The sequence below is a fragment of the Arachis hypogaea genome, chromosome 8 (genome assembly GCF_003086295.3).
Source record: "Arachis hypogaea cultivar Tifrunner chromosome 8, arahy.Tifrunner.gnm2.J5K5, whole genome shotgun sequence".
NCBI classification, from domain to species: domain Eukaryota; kingdom Viridiplantae; phylum Streptophyta; class Magnoliopsida; order Fabales; family Fabaceae; genus Arachis; species Arachis hypogaea.
This window is the reverse complement of record NC_092043.1, coordinates 2,830,976-2,851,972: the sequence shown is the minus strand read 5'-3', so window position 1 is coordinate 2,851,972 and position 20,997 is coordinate 2,830,976.

Below are 20,997 nucleotides of genomic sequence, written 5' to 3'. Positions count from 1 at the left end.
AAATTTAAAGATGCATGAATGTAAATTAGACAAGAAAAATTAAAGAAATGCTTGAAAGATAAATTTACTTGAAAAATAAAGTTTACAAGAAGATAAACTGAAAAGGTAAAAACATGGAAGGAACCCTAGGGTTCTCATTCCATATTGTATTGTTATTTTTCAGATGCAGGTCGAGAGGCTCCTCGCTAGGCGTCTGGATTCTGGAAAGCGAAGTAGTCCTTGGGTATATTTTGGTTTCTATTTGTATATATGTATGTATATGTGTAGCTTACTCTCCAAGTAACTTATGTATGCTGCTCCTCTTAGAGGTTGAGGGAGAGATAGGAGTTTACTTTGGTATTTTGGTATATTTTGGGGACACTTATGTATGTTTATATGTATATATGTATCCTTCGGCCAGCCTTAGCTTCGCAGGCTGAGTCAGAGGCTAGTTATGCTGTTCCTTGGCTTTTCTTTATCCCTTCGTTTATTGTTTTATCATGTTCCTATTAGGTTTCTTAGCACGCAAGTAATCCTATTCCTTGAGCGTTGCGCTTTTTATTTTGCGATTTTTGTTTACCCGCTCTGTTTCAAGGCTCCTAGTATATTATTTCTTTCAGTATTATATGTATATCCTTACTATTAAAGGTCTGTAATACCACACTACCTCTGTTCTATGACTTAAGCATAAAACACTGTGTAGTAGGGTGTTACATTATGGTATCAAAATAGACTCGATCGTAGACTCAGAAATTCACAGAGGATGTGAATGTGCTTGAGTGTTTTCTGAGTTAAAGTTCCAACCCTTATTCCCTAAAACTTTCTAGTATTTATAATCCACTTTTGTAATTGACAATTAATTACAAAAATACAGCCTTGAATGCACACTCCTTGGTAACCGTTCCCACCCTTTGGCTAATAAACGCTTACTCATAAATTCTCCACATAGTAAATGCCTTCAACTTTTCCACTTACATAACCACTCAATCTGATTTTTGAAATAAACCATTCGATTACCTCTTTCAAACACTTGACCTAATAAGCCTGTTCGATTCAATAAAGTGTTTCGAAATTGAATCCGGGTCGAATACCTCCAGCTTATGCTTGCACTTGTATCTTTTCGAAAAGTGCTTATGTCTTCGACCTCTTTATTACTTCGAACTAACTTACCTTTATCGAAAATATTTTTCGATCAACAAATTGCCCCCTTGGATTAATGTGTTTGCCTTCGATAACGCTATTGGAAGATGAAACACTTAATCCAAATTTAAATTTCAATCTCTTAAATCAGTAATAATTACCATTTAACTCCCATTAATACTGATCCATTCGACACGTTTCTCGAGACTTACGCTTTATCTTTCCACCATTTCGCCTTCTTTGCAAAATTACCTCTTTTGCATTCTTTCTGCAATAACGGCTACAGTACCACATTCCTTTAAATTCAACATTCTCGCACTTGTTCAATTTTTCTCGAACCCTTGCTCTCTAAATCCCTCTTGCATTAAGCTTTCTTGCATTACCCTTAACCTTTCAAACTTCCTTCTTCTCTGTTCTAGAATGGCTGCTTCCTCTTCTCATGCTACTGCCCAAGACAATGGTAAAAGTCACGATGTAGCGCCACCAGCTCCACCAGCCCTTTATATACTGAATCAAGTCAATGATGAAGTCATTGACGACCCACAGTTTCAAACTAATGATACCAGAATTTTGATCCCTTTCACAATGGGTGCAGATACTCATTATTTCCTTGGGCCTGTCGAATCCCTAGAAAGGGCGAATAAGAAATCACCTTTCTTCCCTAGTGCTCAGGGGGAAGATACATTGATCAACCAAGCCCTTAATATCTTTTTTTATTAATCAAAAATCTTTCAGGAATAATCCAAAGATTAATCCTCGAGGATCCGATTTTACGGCCTGGTATCAGTGCCTTGCACCCACCAAAAATGCTGACTGAGGGACTTTAGGGATCCAAGAACTACTGAGGCTTTCCCATTTTTCACCTTCAACGCTCCCTTGGATGATTGGAGCTGTGACTTGTTTTTGAAACAGAACAACCAACAACTTCCACCTCTCTTGTGGAATGATTGGTATGTCTCTTTTAGATGTAGCTGCTATTACAGGCCTTCCGATAAATCCTCCAGACTGTACTCCTAACATGCAGCCTGAGTGCCAGTACAACATTGTCTTAACCAATTCTTATAGTGATTTCGTCGCTCATAAAATGGGTGCAGAGGGAACTGATGTTACAGATGACGAGCATGTAGCTTTCCTGTTCTATTGGCTGAAAGTGATCATTTTTTGTTCTCGAAGCGTTCAGATGTTAAAGCTTTTTCTTCCCTTGACTGCTCTGCTTCATGAAGGAAAAGCTCTTAATTTGGCCAAACTTCTTCTAGGGCATGTTTTCGAAGAGCTTGGATAATTCGTTCATTGTCTCCAAGACAATAGTATAATCAGTACAGGAGGCCCTCTTTGGCTCCTCCAACTATGGCTTAGTGCCATTTTTGGAAAATTTATGACAAAACATGGAAGTAGCGCCACTAATAAACAGCACATTGAAGGCTTTTGATTGGCTGATTACAAGCCCAATTTTTCAAAATACACAATTGGATGAAGACCAGTTTTGGGTCGTTTTTTGCCTCTTCCATTCCTATAAAGATTTTTACAATGAAAACCTCAATTTCGCCCCTTTTTTGCATTGAAATTATGGTCCTGCGTGGCTCGATCGCTTGCTCTTTTCACAAGATACCGAGGAAAATAAACTGGCTAATCAAAACTGGACAAACCTGCTAGCTGTTCAAGTAATTGTTACAGGGTTACCCCAGCACAAAAAAGAAAAGCTCAAGGTGACCCTGTACGCTCTTCATTTTACAGCTAGACCTCACAGGCCATTCCAACCCCTTTTCTTCGGAACAACAAGCCACTTTGCTACATCACTCTGACTTTTCAAAGTGACCTTGATTTCCTCCTTGCAACAAATCAACAACACAAGGAACATTTTAATTTTCTTGTTTATGATCGCAATTCATACATCACCAAGTCTTGTCTTGAATGGTGGACTGCTTACCACTCTAGGTACAATTGTACTTTAGAGGAAATCTAGCAATCTGCCATTCGAACAGACCCTGATGCTGAAGGTTCTCCCAAAAAATCTCAAAAAAGAAAAGCTGACACCACAGCTTCTTTCGACAACCACAACACAAAAGTCGAAAGACTCCCAGCAGGACTTCCAGAAGGATAACTTTTATTTTTTTTTACACATACCCATGTACTTCAAATTAGAATATTTTGAAAATCATATCTATCTATCAATTCTTGATTTCAATTTTTCTATCAGTTACGATTACAACCATCAAGTGAAAGCTCTGATGGAAGTGAACAAACCATCCGGAACATTCTTACTGCCTCCTCTCAATAAGAGAATACAACTGATTCAGACCCTGATCCTAAGTTAATTCGAAAACCAAGAGTAATTCTGGTAACGTCATCATTTCTAAATATATTTTGTTTGAGTTGGAATAAATCTCAAATTATAATTGTGTACCTTTTATATCAGCCTATCACTACTGCTCACTCAATCACATCTCCTGTGGCACTTGATCAATCACTTCTGCAACAACACCTTGATTTGGAACATTCCACATCTCATGATTCAATCTAGGCTACAGGGTCTGTTGAACCACTACAGATTGCTTTTTCTCGTTCCCCTGGAACACAGGTGATTGATCTGACAAAAGACCCTACACAACATTCTCCAACACAAACTCAAATCCTTGGACCAACCTCACCAAACAATCAGGCTGCACTTTCTGTTGAGAACCAAGTGGCCCAAGATTCTGATTTTGTCTCTCGAGTTGTTGGGACTACCAATTCAGACTCATCTCGATCCAGAGTTTTAGAAACTCCCCAAGGATTTTCCAGCCCCCCTCAACTAGCTGAATTTTAAACTCCTCCTGGACAAAGATCTGGAAATTCAGGCGCTTCTACCACACCCACAAGTGCTACATTGGCTAACCTGATCTATGTCTTAAATCGAGTTATCCAAGAGGACGAAGTGCCTGTTCTGCTCCAATACTTCCTAGACCTTCTTCATCTAGTCCTCTATTCGAGTTGGATGTTGACACTCGAGAACAACTTCAATCACTTCTGAAACTCTTGGATTATCCACCTGTTGCATGGATCAAGGATGCCCTCCTCAACCAGCTTTTGTCTGATCTTTTGAATTCTACTTTTGAATTTCTGACTTCTACTCCATATTCTGCCATAGTCCAACAATTCAAACAGCTTGCCAACAACAGTGTAGCCTCTCAAAATAAACTCCAAGAGATTGAAAACAAAGAGGCTAAGATCAAAACCGAAATAGATAATTGTGCTTCTACTCTTCAACTGAAAAAAGCTTCTCGTAAAGAATTTGATTTGAGGATCTCTCATGCTATTTCTATTCAAGCTTTTTATAACAAGAAAGAGATAAGGCTCGAAACAGAGCTGGCCCAAATTAATGAAAAGCTTGCAAAAGTGTGCGAGAGGTAGGCTGAAATAGGTGTACCTCTTACTACTGCCCAGCAAGAACAACAACAAATTATTCAAGAAATTGTTTCTATTGAGACCAAACAAGAAGAATATAAGAAACAATTTGAAAAGGTTCGATTCGACAAGTTCAAGCATGTTAAAGCACTCTCAACTTTGGACAATAGAAGGGCAAAGCTACGTTCGGACTTGGTAAAACTCTTGGCACCTTGAATTTCTTTATTTCAGGCTTTACTTTTTGTAATGGTTTTTATCTTTTCTGGATTTATGCATGTTTGACTTTAATTTAGCCAACAATAATATTGCTTCAAATACTTTCCATTAATCGAGTTAATCATTTTTCTTGGCTCGATATCCTTGATTTGATATGCATTTCCATAATATGACCCTGTTATTTGAAAAGGGCCTTCCCAAGTATAGGACCATTTGCCAAGAAATTTCGATTTTTTCTCCATCGGCAAAATAACTTTTAAAACCAACTCGCCTATACTAAAATATTTCTCTCTTATTTGACAATTATAACTTTAAGCAATACTTTCTTTTTGTTGAACCATATTTTCAAGTGACAATATTCGCTTTATGTCTAGTTCATTCAACTCATCAAACATTGCATTCCAGTAATCATCAACTGGCAAATCATTCTATTTTGATACTCTCAAAGTATTCAAATTAATTTCTAGTGGTAGCACCGCATCATGGCCATAAACCAATTTATAAGGCGAAGTACCCGTTGACCCCCTTAGCGAATTTCGATAAGCCCATAATACTTAGCTTAAAGTCTCATGCCATGTTCGAGGTTTATTCTTGATATGCTTTTTGATCAAACTTATCAGGATTTCATTCGCTGCCTCTGCTTGCCCATTAGCCTAGCATAATAAAGGGTTGAGGTAACCATATTGATATTCCTCGAAGCTGTAAAATTTTTAATTCGCTGACCAGTAAACATAGTTCCTTGATCAGTACCTAGTGTTTGAGGAATTCCGAATCGATGGATAATATGTTCCTCGATAAAATCTATTATTTCGCTTTGACCAACTTCTATTAGAGGAATTACTTCAACCCAATTTGTTAAGTAATCAATTGCTACCAAGATAAAGTTGTGTTGTTTTAATGAAGGAGGGTAGATCAGCCCAATCAAATCTAAAGCCCAACCTCTAAATGGTCATGATTTTATTATCGAATGCAACTCAGATGCTGGAATCTGCTGTATCGAATCATGTTTCTGGCATTCTTGGCATGCCTTTGCATAATCAATACAATCTTTTATCATAGATGGCTGATGAGCAGATAATTTATACGCTTTTTGGCATTATTTTTAGGTAGTTTTTAGTATGATCTAGTTACTTTTAGGGATATTTTCATTAGTTTTTATGCTAAATTCACATTTCTGGACTTTACTATGAGTTTGTGTGTTTTTATGTGATTTCAGGTATTTTCTGGCTGAAATTGAGGGACCTGAGCAAAACTCTGATAGAAGACTGACAAAGGACTGCTGATGCTGTTGGAATCTGACCTCCCTGCACTCGAAATGGATTTTTTGGAGCTACAAAACTCCAAATGGCGCGCTCTTAATGACGTTGGAAAGTAGACATCCAGAGCTTTCCAGCAATATATAATAGTTTATACTTTATTCGATGTTTGACGACGTAAATTGGAGCTCAACGCCAGTTCCATGCTGCATTCTGGAGTCAAACGCCAGAAACACGTCACGAACCAGAGTTGAACGCCAAAAACACGTTACAACTTGGCGTTCAACTCCAAAAGAAGCCTCAGCTCATGTAAAGATCAACCTCAGCCCAAACACACACCAAGTGGGTCCCGAAAGTGGATTTATGCATCAATTACTTACTTCTGTAAACCCTAGTAGCTAGTCTAGTATAAATAGGATAGTTTACTATTGTATTAGACATTTTTGATCATTTTCTGCGATCTTAGACATTGGGGGCTGGTCATTCGGCCATGCCTGGACCTTCATCACTTATGTCTTTTTAACGGTGGAGTTTCTACACACCATAGATTAAGGGTGTGGAGCTCTGCTGTACCTCAAGTTTCAATGCAATTACTACTATTTTCTATTCAATTCCGCTTGTTCTTATTCTAAGATATTTGTTGCACTTCAACATGATGAATGTGATGATCCGTGACACTCATCATCATTCTCACCTATGAACGCGTGACTGACAACCACTTCTGTTCTACCTTAGACCGGGCGCATATCTCTTGGATTCTTTAATCAGAATCTTCGTGGTATAAGCTAGAATTGATGGCGGCATTCATGGGAATCCGGAAAGTCTAACCTTGTCTGTGGTATTTCGAGTAGGATTCCGGGATTGAATGGCTGTGACGAGCTTCAAACTCGCGATTGTTGGGCGTGATGACAAACGCAAAAGAATCAAGGGATTCTATTCCAACATGATCGAGAACCGACAGATGATTAGCCGTGATGTGACAGAGCATTTGGACCATTTTCACTGAGAGGATAAGATGTAGCCATTGACAACGGTGATGCCCTACATACAGCTTGCCATGGAAAGGAATAAGAAGGATTGAAGGAACGCAATAGAAAAGCAGAGATCCAACAGGGACAAGCATCTCCAGACACTTATCTGAAATTTCCACCATTGAATTACATGAGTAACTCTATCTTTATTTTCTGTTTTATTTATTTACTATTCGAAAACTCCATAACATTTATTATCCGCCTAACTGAGATTTACAAGATGACCATAGCTTGCTTCATACCAACAATCTCTGTGGGATCGACCTTTACTCACGTAAGGTATTACTTGGACGACCTAGTGCACTTGCTGGTTAGTTGTGCGGAGTTGTGACTAAGTGTGATTCACGTTTGAGAGCGCTACCAAGTCTTTGGAGCCATTGTTGATGATCACAATTTCGTCCACCAATGGCCAATACACATGATTGCGATATAACACCCATTTCATCTTCTTCCTATCCTGATGGGCACCACAGATCCCATTATGAACTGAAGATCATCTTGGCCTAAAGATCTCGATAGACTCCTACCGATCCCTTTCTTATACAACTCATCAACCATCAAGACAAAATTTTTTGCTTGTAATTTCATCTTTCTATCGACTGGAGTATTGGGATTCTTTAAATACTGAGCAATAGGCTTTCTCCAATCAGTGTCTTCCCATTCATCTATGAACAAAACTTCTCTTTCACTCGCAGGTACTAATATTTGACGGATACTAGCCAATTTTTTAAGAGTTTCTGGACCGATTCTATATCTCGAAGCAATTTGAGCTAATTCATTAGCAATTTCATTATGAATTCTGGGGATATGAACTAAAGAAACGTTTCAAAAAGAATTTAACAACTCCCAAACGGTTGTTAAATATGTTTGCAACTTCTCATTATTGTATTTAAACTCCTTCGATAACTTCTTTAAAACTAACTGGGAATCCCTTAATATTTGAACTTCTAAAGCCCCTTTGCTAATTAATATTTCGAGACCCAAAATCAAAGCTTTGTACTCTGCCACATTATTCAAACAGGGATATTTTAGTTCAAACAAGAATTCTGATGGAATCCTTTCTGGCAAAATAATAAGAATTCCAACCCCTGCACCATCTTTGTGTTTCGATCCATCAAAATATAACTTCCAATAATTGATTCAACGTCGATTACATTTGCCCCCTGGTCATTCAGATCTTTCAAATTATCTACAAGAAAATCTACAATGACCTGACCTTTCATAGCTTTGGCAGAGACATGTTGTAAATCAAACTCTGTCAAGGCTAGCATCCATTTCCCTAAACATCCTCGTATCATCGAAAAACTTAACATATATTTGATGAGATCAATTTGTGCTATAACATTCACTAATTTAGCCACCATTTAACATTTAAGCTTCATACAAGCATAATATAAAGATAAACATAATTTCTCTATCGGAGAATACCTTATTTTGATATCAGTTAGAACTCGACTAAGGTAATAAACGACCCGCTCATGCCCATTCTCATCATCTTGGGCTAACATACACCCAATCGTGTTCTTAGATGCTGCAATGTATAATTTTAAGGGCTCATATGGATGAACATTCGCCATAATTGGAGCCTTAGACAAATAAGCCTTAATCGATTCGAATGCTAATTGATGCTCATTCGTCCATTCGAACTGTGAATCATTTTTTAGTTTCACTAAAGGTGCAAACACTCGAGTCCGATCAGAAAGATTTGAAATAAACCTTCTGAGTTAATTTACCTTACCTAAGATGGATTGCACTTCTATTTTCGATTTAGGCACAGACAATGCTAAACATTGCATCCGTCTTATTTTTATCGATTGCAATTCCTTTTTTATGAACAACAAAACCCAAAAATTTTCAGCCGATATCCTAAAAGCACATTTTTAAGGGTTCATTTTTAATCCCTTCTTCCTCATAGTGACAAATGCTTTTCTTAAGTGATCAATGTGTTGACTCACTGAAATCGATTTGACCATGGCGTCATCGATATACACCTCCATAAATTTTCCAATAAACTCATGAAAAATAGCACTCATCCAATAAAAGGCATAACTACCCATTCATAAGTGCCTCAGGACAACGGAAAGCAGTTTTGGACACGTCATCTTCTGCAATAAAGATTTGGTTATATCCTAAATAACCGTCCATAAAACTTAGGATTTTGTTTTCTATTGCAGAATCAATCAACATATCTGTAATTGGCAAAAAGTATTCATCTTTTGTAGTAGCATTATTTAAATCTCGAAAATCAATGCATACTCTTAACTTCTCATTTTTCTTCATCATAGGGACAATATTTGAAACCCACTCAACATAGCGTGCATTTCGAATAAATTTTGCTTTAATTAAGCATTCTATTTCTTCTTTAATCTTTTCATTGATTTCTGGAGCAAAACGTCATGGAGTTTGCTTCACAGGTCTAGCATTTGGTTTTAATGCTAATCGATGTTCCACAAGAGAATGATCGAGACCAGGAATCTAATGATAATCCCAAACAAAACAATCTTTAAACTCATGTAAGAGATGAAAAAGTTCAGTTTGAAAAGGATCAACAAGACCCTTGCAAATGTAAGTTATTCGAACATCATTAGGGGTCCCCAAATTAATTTCTTCTAAGGGGTCCTGGGATTCAAATCCCTTAAAATGCTCCTCTTCTTTTACAAAATGTTTTTCGAAACCTAAAGGTTCTAAATCATAGATGCAGTCGAAGGTGAAATCAACAATTTCATTATAAATAGAATAAACTGCATCATTTACCTTACTGATGGTATTTCGATTTTCAACACAATGCGCCTCTACTATTAAATGAGCAGCTTGGCTTGTAACATTACTTTCATTACATAAAAAAGGAACATGTAAACAATGATTAAACTCGACTGAAGATATCGAATCGCTACAACTATTATTAAAAGAACTTCTAATCCTATGTGATTATACGTCATCAGAAGAATCATCTTTATTTCCTATAGAAAGACAATTATTTAAATAATTATGCAAAGTTACCAGCTAGTCGGAAACTTCTTCAACCTGGTCCATATGACAATCTTCAAGAGAGACAATCCCAGCCAGTTGGAGTGAAATTCAATTCTGGGTAGAGCAACTTCATGGACAAACCTTCCGAGGATAAGTAACAACCTTCACAATTATAAGAGTTCAGTGTTCTGTTGATATTCAGAGGTTTCAACTTAAGATTATACATCCTGAAATCAATGTGCAGATGTTCGACATATAGGTTCGAATCTGCCTTTATGACTTCAAGCTTGCCATCCTTTGACCAAAGAAGCACGCTTTGATGCACAGTAGAAGGTATAGCCCCTACACCGTGGATCCAATCTCGCGCCAACAAAGCATTATAACTGGCCTTTGATAGAACCACCACGAACACAGTATTTTGTTCGGATGATCCAACCTTCATAGTCAAAGTAACCAGCTCTTTCGCTGGAGTTGAAGCCCTACTGAAATCAATTACAATAATGTTTGTAGGGACTAAATCATCACGATACTTTCCGACCTTCATTAGCATCCTCTCAGGCAACAGACTGATTGCCATTCCACTATCGATCAAGACTTTGTTTACTTTGATCCCACTCAAAGTAGTGGTTATATGAAGTGGGCGGAGATGAGACATTTATTTTTCAGTAGGCCGAAGAAAATACCCCGGCTCATCTTCAATTCGGATGAAGAAAAAAGCTTCCTCATTTTCCATATCATAGTCTTCTTTTGGGTCACCTTCATATTCCCCCAGATACTCAGTCGGAATGATCGAAATCATTTCGATCACATCATTATCTCCTTCTTCAAAGTGTTCTTCATCGACATCAACTTCTTTGCTTTTGTCGACCCCTGAAGATTGGGCTATCCCTTTGCCCTTTTCCATTTTTGCAGGAGATGTGATTTCCTTTGGACAAGTCTCTCCATCAAAAGGAAAGACAATTTCGGAAGGCACAGAAGGGGTTGCCCCCTTGCTTACTTCCACCTAAGGTTTCTTATTTTGATTGAAGTTTCTCCTGCCTCCTCTGCCTCTCGAATACCCTCTGGCTCGACCACGATAATAGGGGTATTAATTTCGAGGAAGTCCCTGATGTCCCCACTATGGGTTGCGTCGATAAAGAGCATCCCGCTTCTAGAACTCCTGACAGTTTCGAATCCATTGAACACCTATAGCCTGGGAACGGCTTAAAGGTGCAACTATATTTTGTTGAGGAGTCTTAGAACTTTGACCCTCAACACGCCGAATCGGTTGCCTCTGGCGCACCTGCTCTTCTCTATGAGTTAATTCTTTCTTCATTTTCTCCTTTTCGAAAATTACCGTTGCTTCGGCATCAAAAACAACATTACACCGTAGACACAGAGATACGTCCCGGTCTTTAATCTTTTGTTGAACTAGAAAGTCTAATAAACCATCACCCACCCAGGAATACACCGATCTAACGTGTGACTCAAAAGCATCAAGAGCTACATATCAAAGTCATAGGACATGCCAACCATATTTACTTTGAAACATGGCTCAATAAAGCTGGCATCAACATCGAAGGGATTGACATCAACCTTCATTTCCTTCTTACCATCATCAAATTTCAACCGTCCTTCCATTATTGCTTCCTGAATTAAATCCCTGAAACGAACACAACTGTTAGTCGAATGGCTGGTTTCTTGGTGAAACTTGCAATAAGGTTTCCCTTTTAAATCTTTCATCGAAAGTAAAATTCTACCCTCAGGCAGAATTAATTGTTTATCTTTAAGCAACACATAAAAAATCTGATCAGATTTCAAAATATCAAAACTATATTTCTTTTCACTTTTTAGTTTTGAATCATTTGACTTTTTATTACTAGGAGGCTTTCTAAGTAAAGAACAAATATACGGAGGGCCTTTCTTAAGTTCGGCCAAATTGACCTCTTTTTGAAATCGAGTTCCTCTTCTGAGGACTCCATAGTCACATAAGCAACTTTCTCTTTTTGAGTAAACAGTTTACTCTTTGATCATTGCTCACTCCTATGTTTCTCCTTCTGCTTTTTCATGAGTTCGGTCTGACGAACCTTTTCAGCCAAATGGGCTAAATAAGGGATATGCACATTAAGTAACTTTCTGCGCATATAAAATCCTAGCCCCATAGTTGCTATTTTCACCACTTCGCTCTCAGGTAATGAAACATAGCATCTACTTCTAGCGTTCTTGAAACGTATCATATAATCATCAATGGTTTCCCCATCTTCACGTTTCAAAGCCACTAGATTAGTAACTGCCACATTCATTTCCCCTCAATAGAACTGTGCATGAAAAGCAGTTTCCAATTGATTCCATGTTGTTATCGAATTTGGTATAAGATTCGAAAACCAAGTAAATGCATTCTTCGTTAACGAAGAAAGAAAAACTTCATTTTCAAATTTTCATCATTGGATAAATTTTTAATCTCAACCAAATATCGGGCAACATGTTCAGTGGTTGATTCTCCAACTTCCCCAGCAAACTTTGTGATTATCTTTGGATTTTTCACACCCTCTTGGCACTTCAGTCATTTGAACAACTTAGGGAAAAGCAGACACAAAGTGAGGTCGATTCATAAAACCAACATTCAGACTGACTCGATTAAGTATTTCTTCCACAATTCTGGTGACTTGATAACCTTCACCGTCGTGATTAGCACGTAATCTGGCTAGAAATTCATCAGCATTTTGATCATGGGGAACCATATGAGGATTTTCTCTATTAAAAACATTGTTTTCATTTTGAAATATATTTTCAAATCCTTCATTATTTTCCCTGGCATTATGCCTTTCACCTTCCTCATAATCTACGATTTGAGCAATACGTTTGACTTGTCTAGCAAGACGTTCAAATTTCGATTCGTGATCAGCCATCATAGGATTTAGAATTGTGGTTATTTGTTGAGTCAATAAATTGACTAAGTCATGATGACTTTCCTCTACTTATTGTCGATATACCACCATTGAATTAGCAGCATTCGAAGTAGAGACCACATTGTAATCACGAGAATACTCAAAATATTGTTGTGAGTTTTGAGAATTATTTCTCCCATTTATACTCCCAAATCGAACAGGAGGAACAAAACTACCCACCGGTGGGGTATACCCAGGAGGAAGGCCATAAGGAGGCAACCAGCAGTTAATGGAGGCTGGAACGGTGGCAAAGTACCACGCGGACGAATATTACGCCCAATGTTCCTAGTTTGAACAGTTGTAACTGCTATACTTTCACTTCCAATTGCACCCTCCGAACGTGAAGTCACGTTTGCTTGTTGCACAATTACTAGTAAGCTATCATTGATGGAGGAACCACCATTCACATTTGACACTTCATCAGCCATGTGAATGATTTTTTCACTTCTCAATCACATACACCGAATGATACAAAAACTTTTTGACACACTTCATTTTTTTTAAAATTGTCCCACCGGACGTGCCAATTTATTTTGTCGATTTAGCAAATCGATAGTGGTTCGATATCTAATGGTCTGTGAGCGAAACCTACTCTTCTTTGCAGGTACCGATTCTCTAAAAGTGTATCAAAGTGTCTTCGATTAGATGACTATTGAGGTAAAAGATAAACTAAAATTTGTAAAAACAACAAAGAAATGAGAAAATAAATATTTTGAAAAGAAAATACACTGAAATCGGAAAATTACGTTGAAGTTTAAAGAAAGCAATAAAGTGTCTTCGACTAGGTCAAATGGCTTTGGCTTAAAATTCAAAGATCTGGGAATATAAATTAGACAAGAAAAATTAAAGAAATGCTTGAAAGATAAATTTACTTGAAAAATAAAGTTTACAAGAAGATAAATTGAAAAGGTAAAAACATGGAAGGAACCCTACAGAAAATAGACTCGATCGCAGACTCAGGAATTCGCAGGGGATATGAGTGTGCTTGAGTGTTTTCTGAGTTAAAGTTTCAACCCTTATTCCCTAAAACTTTCTAGTAATTATAATCCACTTTCGTAACTGACAATTAATTACAAAAACATAGCCTTGAATGTGCACTCCTTGGTAACCGTTCCTGCCCTTTGGTTGGTAAATGTTTACTCATAAATTCTCCACATGGTAAATTCCTTCAACTTCTCCACTTACATAACCGCTCAATTTGCTTTTTGAAATAAACCATTCGATTACCTCTTTCAAATACTTGACTGAATAGGCCTGTTCGATTCAATAAAGTGTTTCAAAACTGAATCCGCGTCGAATACCTCCAGCCCATGCTTACACATGTATCTTTTCGAAAACTACTTATGTTTTCGATCTCTTTATTACTTCGAACCAACTTACCTTTATTGAAAATATTTTTCGATTAACATCTATATAAATAGTAAATCAAATCAACTAGCTAGATTCAATTTACATGTATATGCTATACAAGTAGTAAATCAAATTTTACACATATATCCTATACAAGTGGTAAATCGAATCAACAAATCAACTTGACTCGATTTACATATATTTTGTGTACTAGTAGTAAATCGAGTTGAGTTGATTTGATTTACATAGAGATATAAATAGGACTGACGTGTAATTAAAGGTGAAAATTTAGGTGCACACGTGAAGTTGATCACTGATAGCTATTAAATAAAAATTTAGTCAAATCATTTAAATTATTTAAGAACTTTCATCTATCAACTTCACGTGAAATTGACTGTACTTGAGGTTTTACATAATTAAATTGTGTTTATGGCATCTGTGTAATTTTAAAACATTCATTTTATGCATATAAGTTACCCTTAATTTTGTTTGACAAAATATATTAAATATGAGATTATATTTTGATACATTCTTTACAAATATATTTTTAAAAAATGAAAAGTTCTATGAACTTAATTTGATATTTGTACGACAAGCAGTGTTTTATTGCGATGTTTTTGTATGTAATGCCAAAAAATTAAAAAAATGAAAATTTTTACTAATTTTAATTTTGAATAATTATCTAATATTTTAAAAAAATCAAATGTACAAATTATTTGTCGTTTATAAAAAAATATGGTGCATTTTATGTAATAAAATTAATCTTTAGATGATTATAATATCATTTATTTTTTCAGAATTATTTTATTCACAATTAAATCTTTTAAAAAGTTATTTATTATTCTTATTTTAGCCACAATAATAAGACTCTCATTTCTCTTTCCTAAATATTTCATTAAGAAAAAATGGTTAGTCTCAATACCTTCTATTCAAAAGATCACACGACGGTTATTCTTTGTATTTCATTAAGTGGGTGCTAATAAAGTTAAAAGCACAATTTTTCTGGATATTTTGGATTATTATAAATAAATTTTCAGACATTGTTTTTATTTAAAACTCTTTACTCGAGAACAAAAAGTAAATGTATTATATGATTCGGTTTATATGAATTATGACCAAAAATAAATGATCCCATCGGAATGTTTGCATGCTAAAAAAAAAAAAGAAAATAGTTAATTTGTTCCATGAAAAGAAAGAAGGAAGAAGAAAAAATAAGAGTATTAGTGTATTGATCGATATGATTCGGTTTATATGAATTATTATGACCAACTAACCCTTTTCGCTGAACAATCCATACCTAGTTTGATAACGCATGATACTCGTATGCAGCTATGCGGTCAACATTATTATTCTACAAGATACTTTAATGGCTTTTCTGCTCCGTACAATAAAGTGCACCAGCAAAGTGGATCTTCAATTTTATAAAAATATAATTTTTAAATAATATCAAATAATCAATTTTTTAATATCAATTAATTTTTTAAAATTAATTTAAATTTAAATTTTAAATCATAAAATTTTAATCTTAAATTTTAATTATAAATTTAAACTCTGAAATTAATTAATATTGATTAAATAAAAATTAATTCTCTATATTTAAGAAATTAAACTTTTATGTATTTTTAAGTTAAAATAAACGATTTTAATACAAATATATTTTGCAATATTAAATTTTGATCTGAATTATTTCAAATAATTAAATACTATTTTTACATTATATTTTAATTGAGCCCCAAAAATCATAATTGAAGTGACTTATAGTGATAAATAATTGTTTTTTTTTTGGACATGTAGTGACAAATAATTGTTAAGGAAATGTATTTAGAGGGTTTGTTTGTTTGTGTATACAATTCCCACATTACTACTTGATTGGGCACGTTCAAAAACAAAGGAAAAACCGACCGGTCACTTTTTCTTCTCTACAATTTTTTTAGATGCGTTGAAAATATTTTTAAATGAAAAAGAAAATAAGCGCCAAAGAAAGGCCATTATTGTATAAATTAAGTCAAGATACTTAAAATTATGTTTGCGTAGAAATCAAATAGACAATAACCAGGTTTTAGGAGTACGCATGCGGAAACTAAATAGACAATAACCAGGTTTTAGGAGTAGATACTATTTTCACATAGATTTAGGGAGAGTACAACATAAGTAACAGAAGAGTGACTTGTGAGAATTGAGTGAAGTATCTCAGAAAAAATACGATGAGACTTTACTAATTAAGAAGATTATGGGAGAGAGTGCGAGAAAGGTTGCTTCAAGTGACAAGGAGGAATTGCATAAGGTTAGAGCTAGGGTGACTCAAAGTTTCATTCCGTGATAAAGTAATCAGGTCTTCTAAAACCTTAGGGTTTGGCAGGGGTGATGTCTTGAGTAATAATACGATGGCAATAATCACATGGAAATAAAGTGATCCAACACTTTCGAAGGTTAGTTTTACTGAAGAAACTTGGAACACTCTATCATAACCTTACGAGGAGGCCATAGTGATTAAAGTTTTTGAGAAATACTTCAATCATATGGTCTTGGTGCAAGAATCGAAAGAGGTATGGAGGGTTAAAGGTGGCTATAAAATTTTGGATGTTGGGTTTAATTACTTCCTCGTTAAATTTGATCTCGGGAAAGATAGGAAAAATGTTTTATTAGGAGATCCATCGATGATGTTAGGTTATTACATCGCGGTTAAGCTATGGTTTCCGGATTAACTTAATGCGCCTTCGCGCGAACGCGTCGTCCACGCGTCCGCGTCGCTTGCACCGCACAGCTTATCCTAATTTGCCAAATATTTTATCTTTCTCTTCCCCCAATCCTACTTTTTCTTTTCCCTCCTTATTTCTTTCTTCCCCCTTCTTCCTTCTTCCCTCCTTCTCACTTTCTACTTTCTCTCTCTCTTCCCACCATTATCAAGGTTTTTCTTCTCTTCTTCCCTCCTTACTTTTCTATTCTTCTTCTTTATTTATGTTTTCTTCTTCCTTCCTCTTTCTTTTTACTTTCTTTGCATATGTTTTCTTTTTCTTTCTTTTTCCTTTTTATTGGTGTTGAAAACTTATTTGGTTATTGTGGATTGTTTCATAATTATTTGGCAATTATATTTTTTAAAGGGGTTGCTTGCATGTTCAATTTATTATTTTCATTGGATTATTTACCATGCATGCTATGTGTTTGTGAAAAAGTCCGTATGGCATTATGTACTTTTCTACATTATCCTATTCTACTATTCAATGCATGCTTTTCACAAATTCTCTTTACTATTTTATTAATTGAATTTAATTGCCAATACAAATGTGATAGTTTGTTACGAAGTGATGCTTGATCTATGCTACTCATGCCCTTGCCGGCACGCCAATAAACATCTTGCATATACTTCCCTATCGTGCACTTGTTCTATTCCCTTTAGTGATCTTTTCACATGTTGTTATGACCATGTGTTTATTTCATTCATCTTTACCGTGCATTGATTATCACTCACTCAATCCCCTTCCTTGCTTTATCTCTTTGGATTTAACTTACTTTCTCTTCCCTTTTTCAGAATGGCCACTAAAAAGGGAAAGAGAAAGCTACCCCTAAACCCACCGCAAGGAAAGGAACGAAGAGAGCACTAGTGGCAGAGCCTTCTTCAACTGCAGTCAAGCCCTCAACAAAAAGAATTAAAAGGATTATTAAGGTTGATGAAAAGGAGAGAGCCTTCCCAGCCAAGGACACTGTACGATTCCCAAATCGCTACTGTGAGCAGATGTTTCATATTCTGGCAGCTCGAAATTACAACAATGAACACCTTCTTATCCTTCCGCCTCGTATTGCTGAATTTGTTGAGCCACAAATTGCACAAAGACATTGGAGATTCTTACAGAGACAGCCACGACAGGTTAATCTTTCTCGGGTTGTTGAGTTCTACTCCAACTTCCACCTGCCGACTCTGCAGTCCGTTTATTTATGCCAGAAGCAAGTCCCCATTACAGAAGAGACCATTCAGCAAGCCTTAGATCTCCCCCCTGCTCCGGAAGGATTAGACGCTTTTCAGAAAGCCACCATCAAACGCCAGGCGTACACCTTTGATTGGGACGCTATTCTCAGAGTTATCGCTTAACCTGGCAGCAAATGGATCTTCGGATACCATCGTTCTCGTCCTAAGGAAATCTCGGCTTCCGCACTCACCTTAAAGGCTCACGTATGGGCACAGATTATGTCCCATTATGTCTTCCCGAGTACTCATGAGTCCTCCTTCACCGCAGACATGGCCGTTCTACTATGGTGCATCCTCACAGACCAGCCTCTTAATTTACCAAGACATATCCGGAATGCTATGGAACATGTGCAGATCACGGGCAACCTGCCTTTCCCCGCATTGGTCTCTGATCTTATCTCAGCAGTATCCTACAGAGATGGAGACACCAAAGCCATTCTTTCACGGGATGATCAGTATGTCCCTAACGGGAGATATCTCAGGCCACAACTTGCCACTACCAGCAAGTTCGCAGAGGGTGCTGCAGCTCCTCCACCATCTACTAGTCAGCTGCTGCACCAAATACTGAAGCGATTGGACCAACAAGAAAAGAAAGCAAAGCTCCGAGAGCGCCGTAACCACCGCCATTTCAAATACCTCAAGAAGCTACTTACAGGCAATCACAGACCAAAAGACGATCCAGGCACTCCGGACTCCACTTCTTTCACCAGCACAGGGAGCCACGACGGTCCCGACTGTGGAGACACTGCCACTATCCCACCACTGTTCCTGACAGATGGCACCGAGGACGGTGCAAATCCTTAAGTGTGGGGAGGTCGGTCAGTACCTGACTTCCGGAGGTAATTTTTCTTCCCTAAACACCAATAAATTAGGATATTTAGTTAGTTTTACTTTCTTTTGTAGAATAGGATAAATTACATAGTAATAGATTAGTTGCATGCATGTTCTACTTAATTGAAAAGACAATAAATTTCTTCTAAAACTCTATCTTTGGAACAAAATTTCACTAATTCTAATTAAAACTCTTATGTTAAATTTGCTTGAAGTTGTATTTGGAACATGATTTTTAAAGCTAAAGAACACACAACCTGTGAGAATTGAGCCTTTATGCATGGTTACATTATTTAACCATATTTGTTTTATTCTTGTGTGTTTACTTCTCTATGATTGTAACCTATATTTTGTTCCATTTTATATTTCTAATGTTTAATATATTTATATGCTGCATATGATTGAGGCCATTAATTGTTTAGTTCACTTATCCAAATTAAGCCTACCCTTTCAATTACCTTTGTTAGCCACTTTGAGCCTTTAAATCCCATTTGTTCTATAATTTACCACATTACTAGCCTTAAATGGAAAAAATAATTATATACCCCAATTTGAATCTTTGGTTAGCTTAAGATAGAATCGTGTGTGCTAATTAAGTATGGAAAATTGTGGGAACAAAAGATAATACAAAAGATAATAAGGGGATATGTCATGATAATATAATAGGAATTTGGACACCTACTCATGTGAAACTATGAAAATCAAAAATTCATGTGCATTAATAAGCTATGTTTAAAAAAAATATTTTATTCAATAAATAAATAAGGGGACAAAAATTACCCCAATGCCGAGTTAAGAATCCAAAGATCCATGCATGTATGATAAAATCCAAATAAAAAGTTGATACATGAGTATGGAATGTGAAAAAGAATTTTGGGTAGCTACGTACTGACGATTGGATTTTTGACGGTTTAGAATTTCACTAATGAAATCTCATTGTAAAGTATAGTTTCTAAACCAAACAATAATCCTTTCATACAAAAAGTTGTTTGTCACTAGTACAAACCCCTAGAATTTATAAACCGAAGTATTTAAACCTCGGGTCGTCTCTCAAAGGACTTGCAGGGTAATGTTCTTGTTATTGGTTATGGATTTATTTATTTTGGGGTTTTAGATGAGAAAAATGAATAGTAAATGGTAAGAAAACTTTATTAACAAAATGGTCTTAGCAAGATTTGATTGTCAAGGGTCTTCATCATTATCACTAGCCACAAGTATGGTAGTTGCAAGGATTAATCCCACTTAGTCATCCTTAAATCAATTAACAAAGGGAAGTCAAGTGAGTTATATCAATCCTAGTCCATAAGTCCTAGCTTTCCACTAATTGGATTAATGAAGGCTAGAGTTAATGGCTATCAACTAGCAATCAATTGGACACTAGTGACTCAAGAAATCCTAAGTTACCTTCTCAAGCCAAGAACATAAAATCCTACTCTAACATCCTCTCAAGCATTTCATCAAACACTTGGAGGGTAATGAAAGAAAGCATTTTTATTTGTAAGAATAAAAGGAATCAACAACCAACAATTACAAAGAATTAACAAAACAACAATCAACAACATCACAATCACATGAATTATCTCAAATTGCATTATTAAAAGGAAACAAAAGAACAAGAATATCTCAATTACAAAACCTAGAGACAAAATAAGAGAAACTACAACAAGAGGATAGGGATAGAAAGAAGAACCAAAGTGTAGCAATCACCACTTGAAGGTAGAAGTAGAAGGAGACTTGAATTAAACCTAGAACTATGAGATCCTAATCTAACCCTAATTCCTAATCCTAGAGAGAAGTGAGAGCTTCTCTCTCTAAAACTAACTCTAACTCCTAAAACTAAGCTAATGATCAAAAGTACCTAAAGTCCCCTGATTTCCCTTCAATACTTGACTTAAATAGCATCAGAAATGAGTTGGATTGGGCCCACATGGCTCCTAAAACCGCTGGGG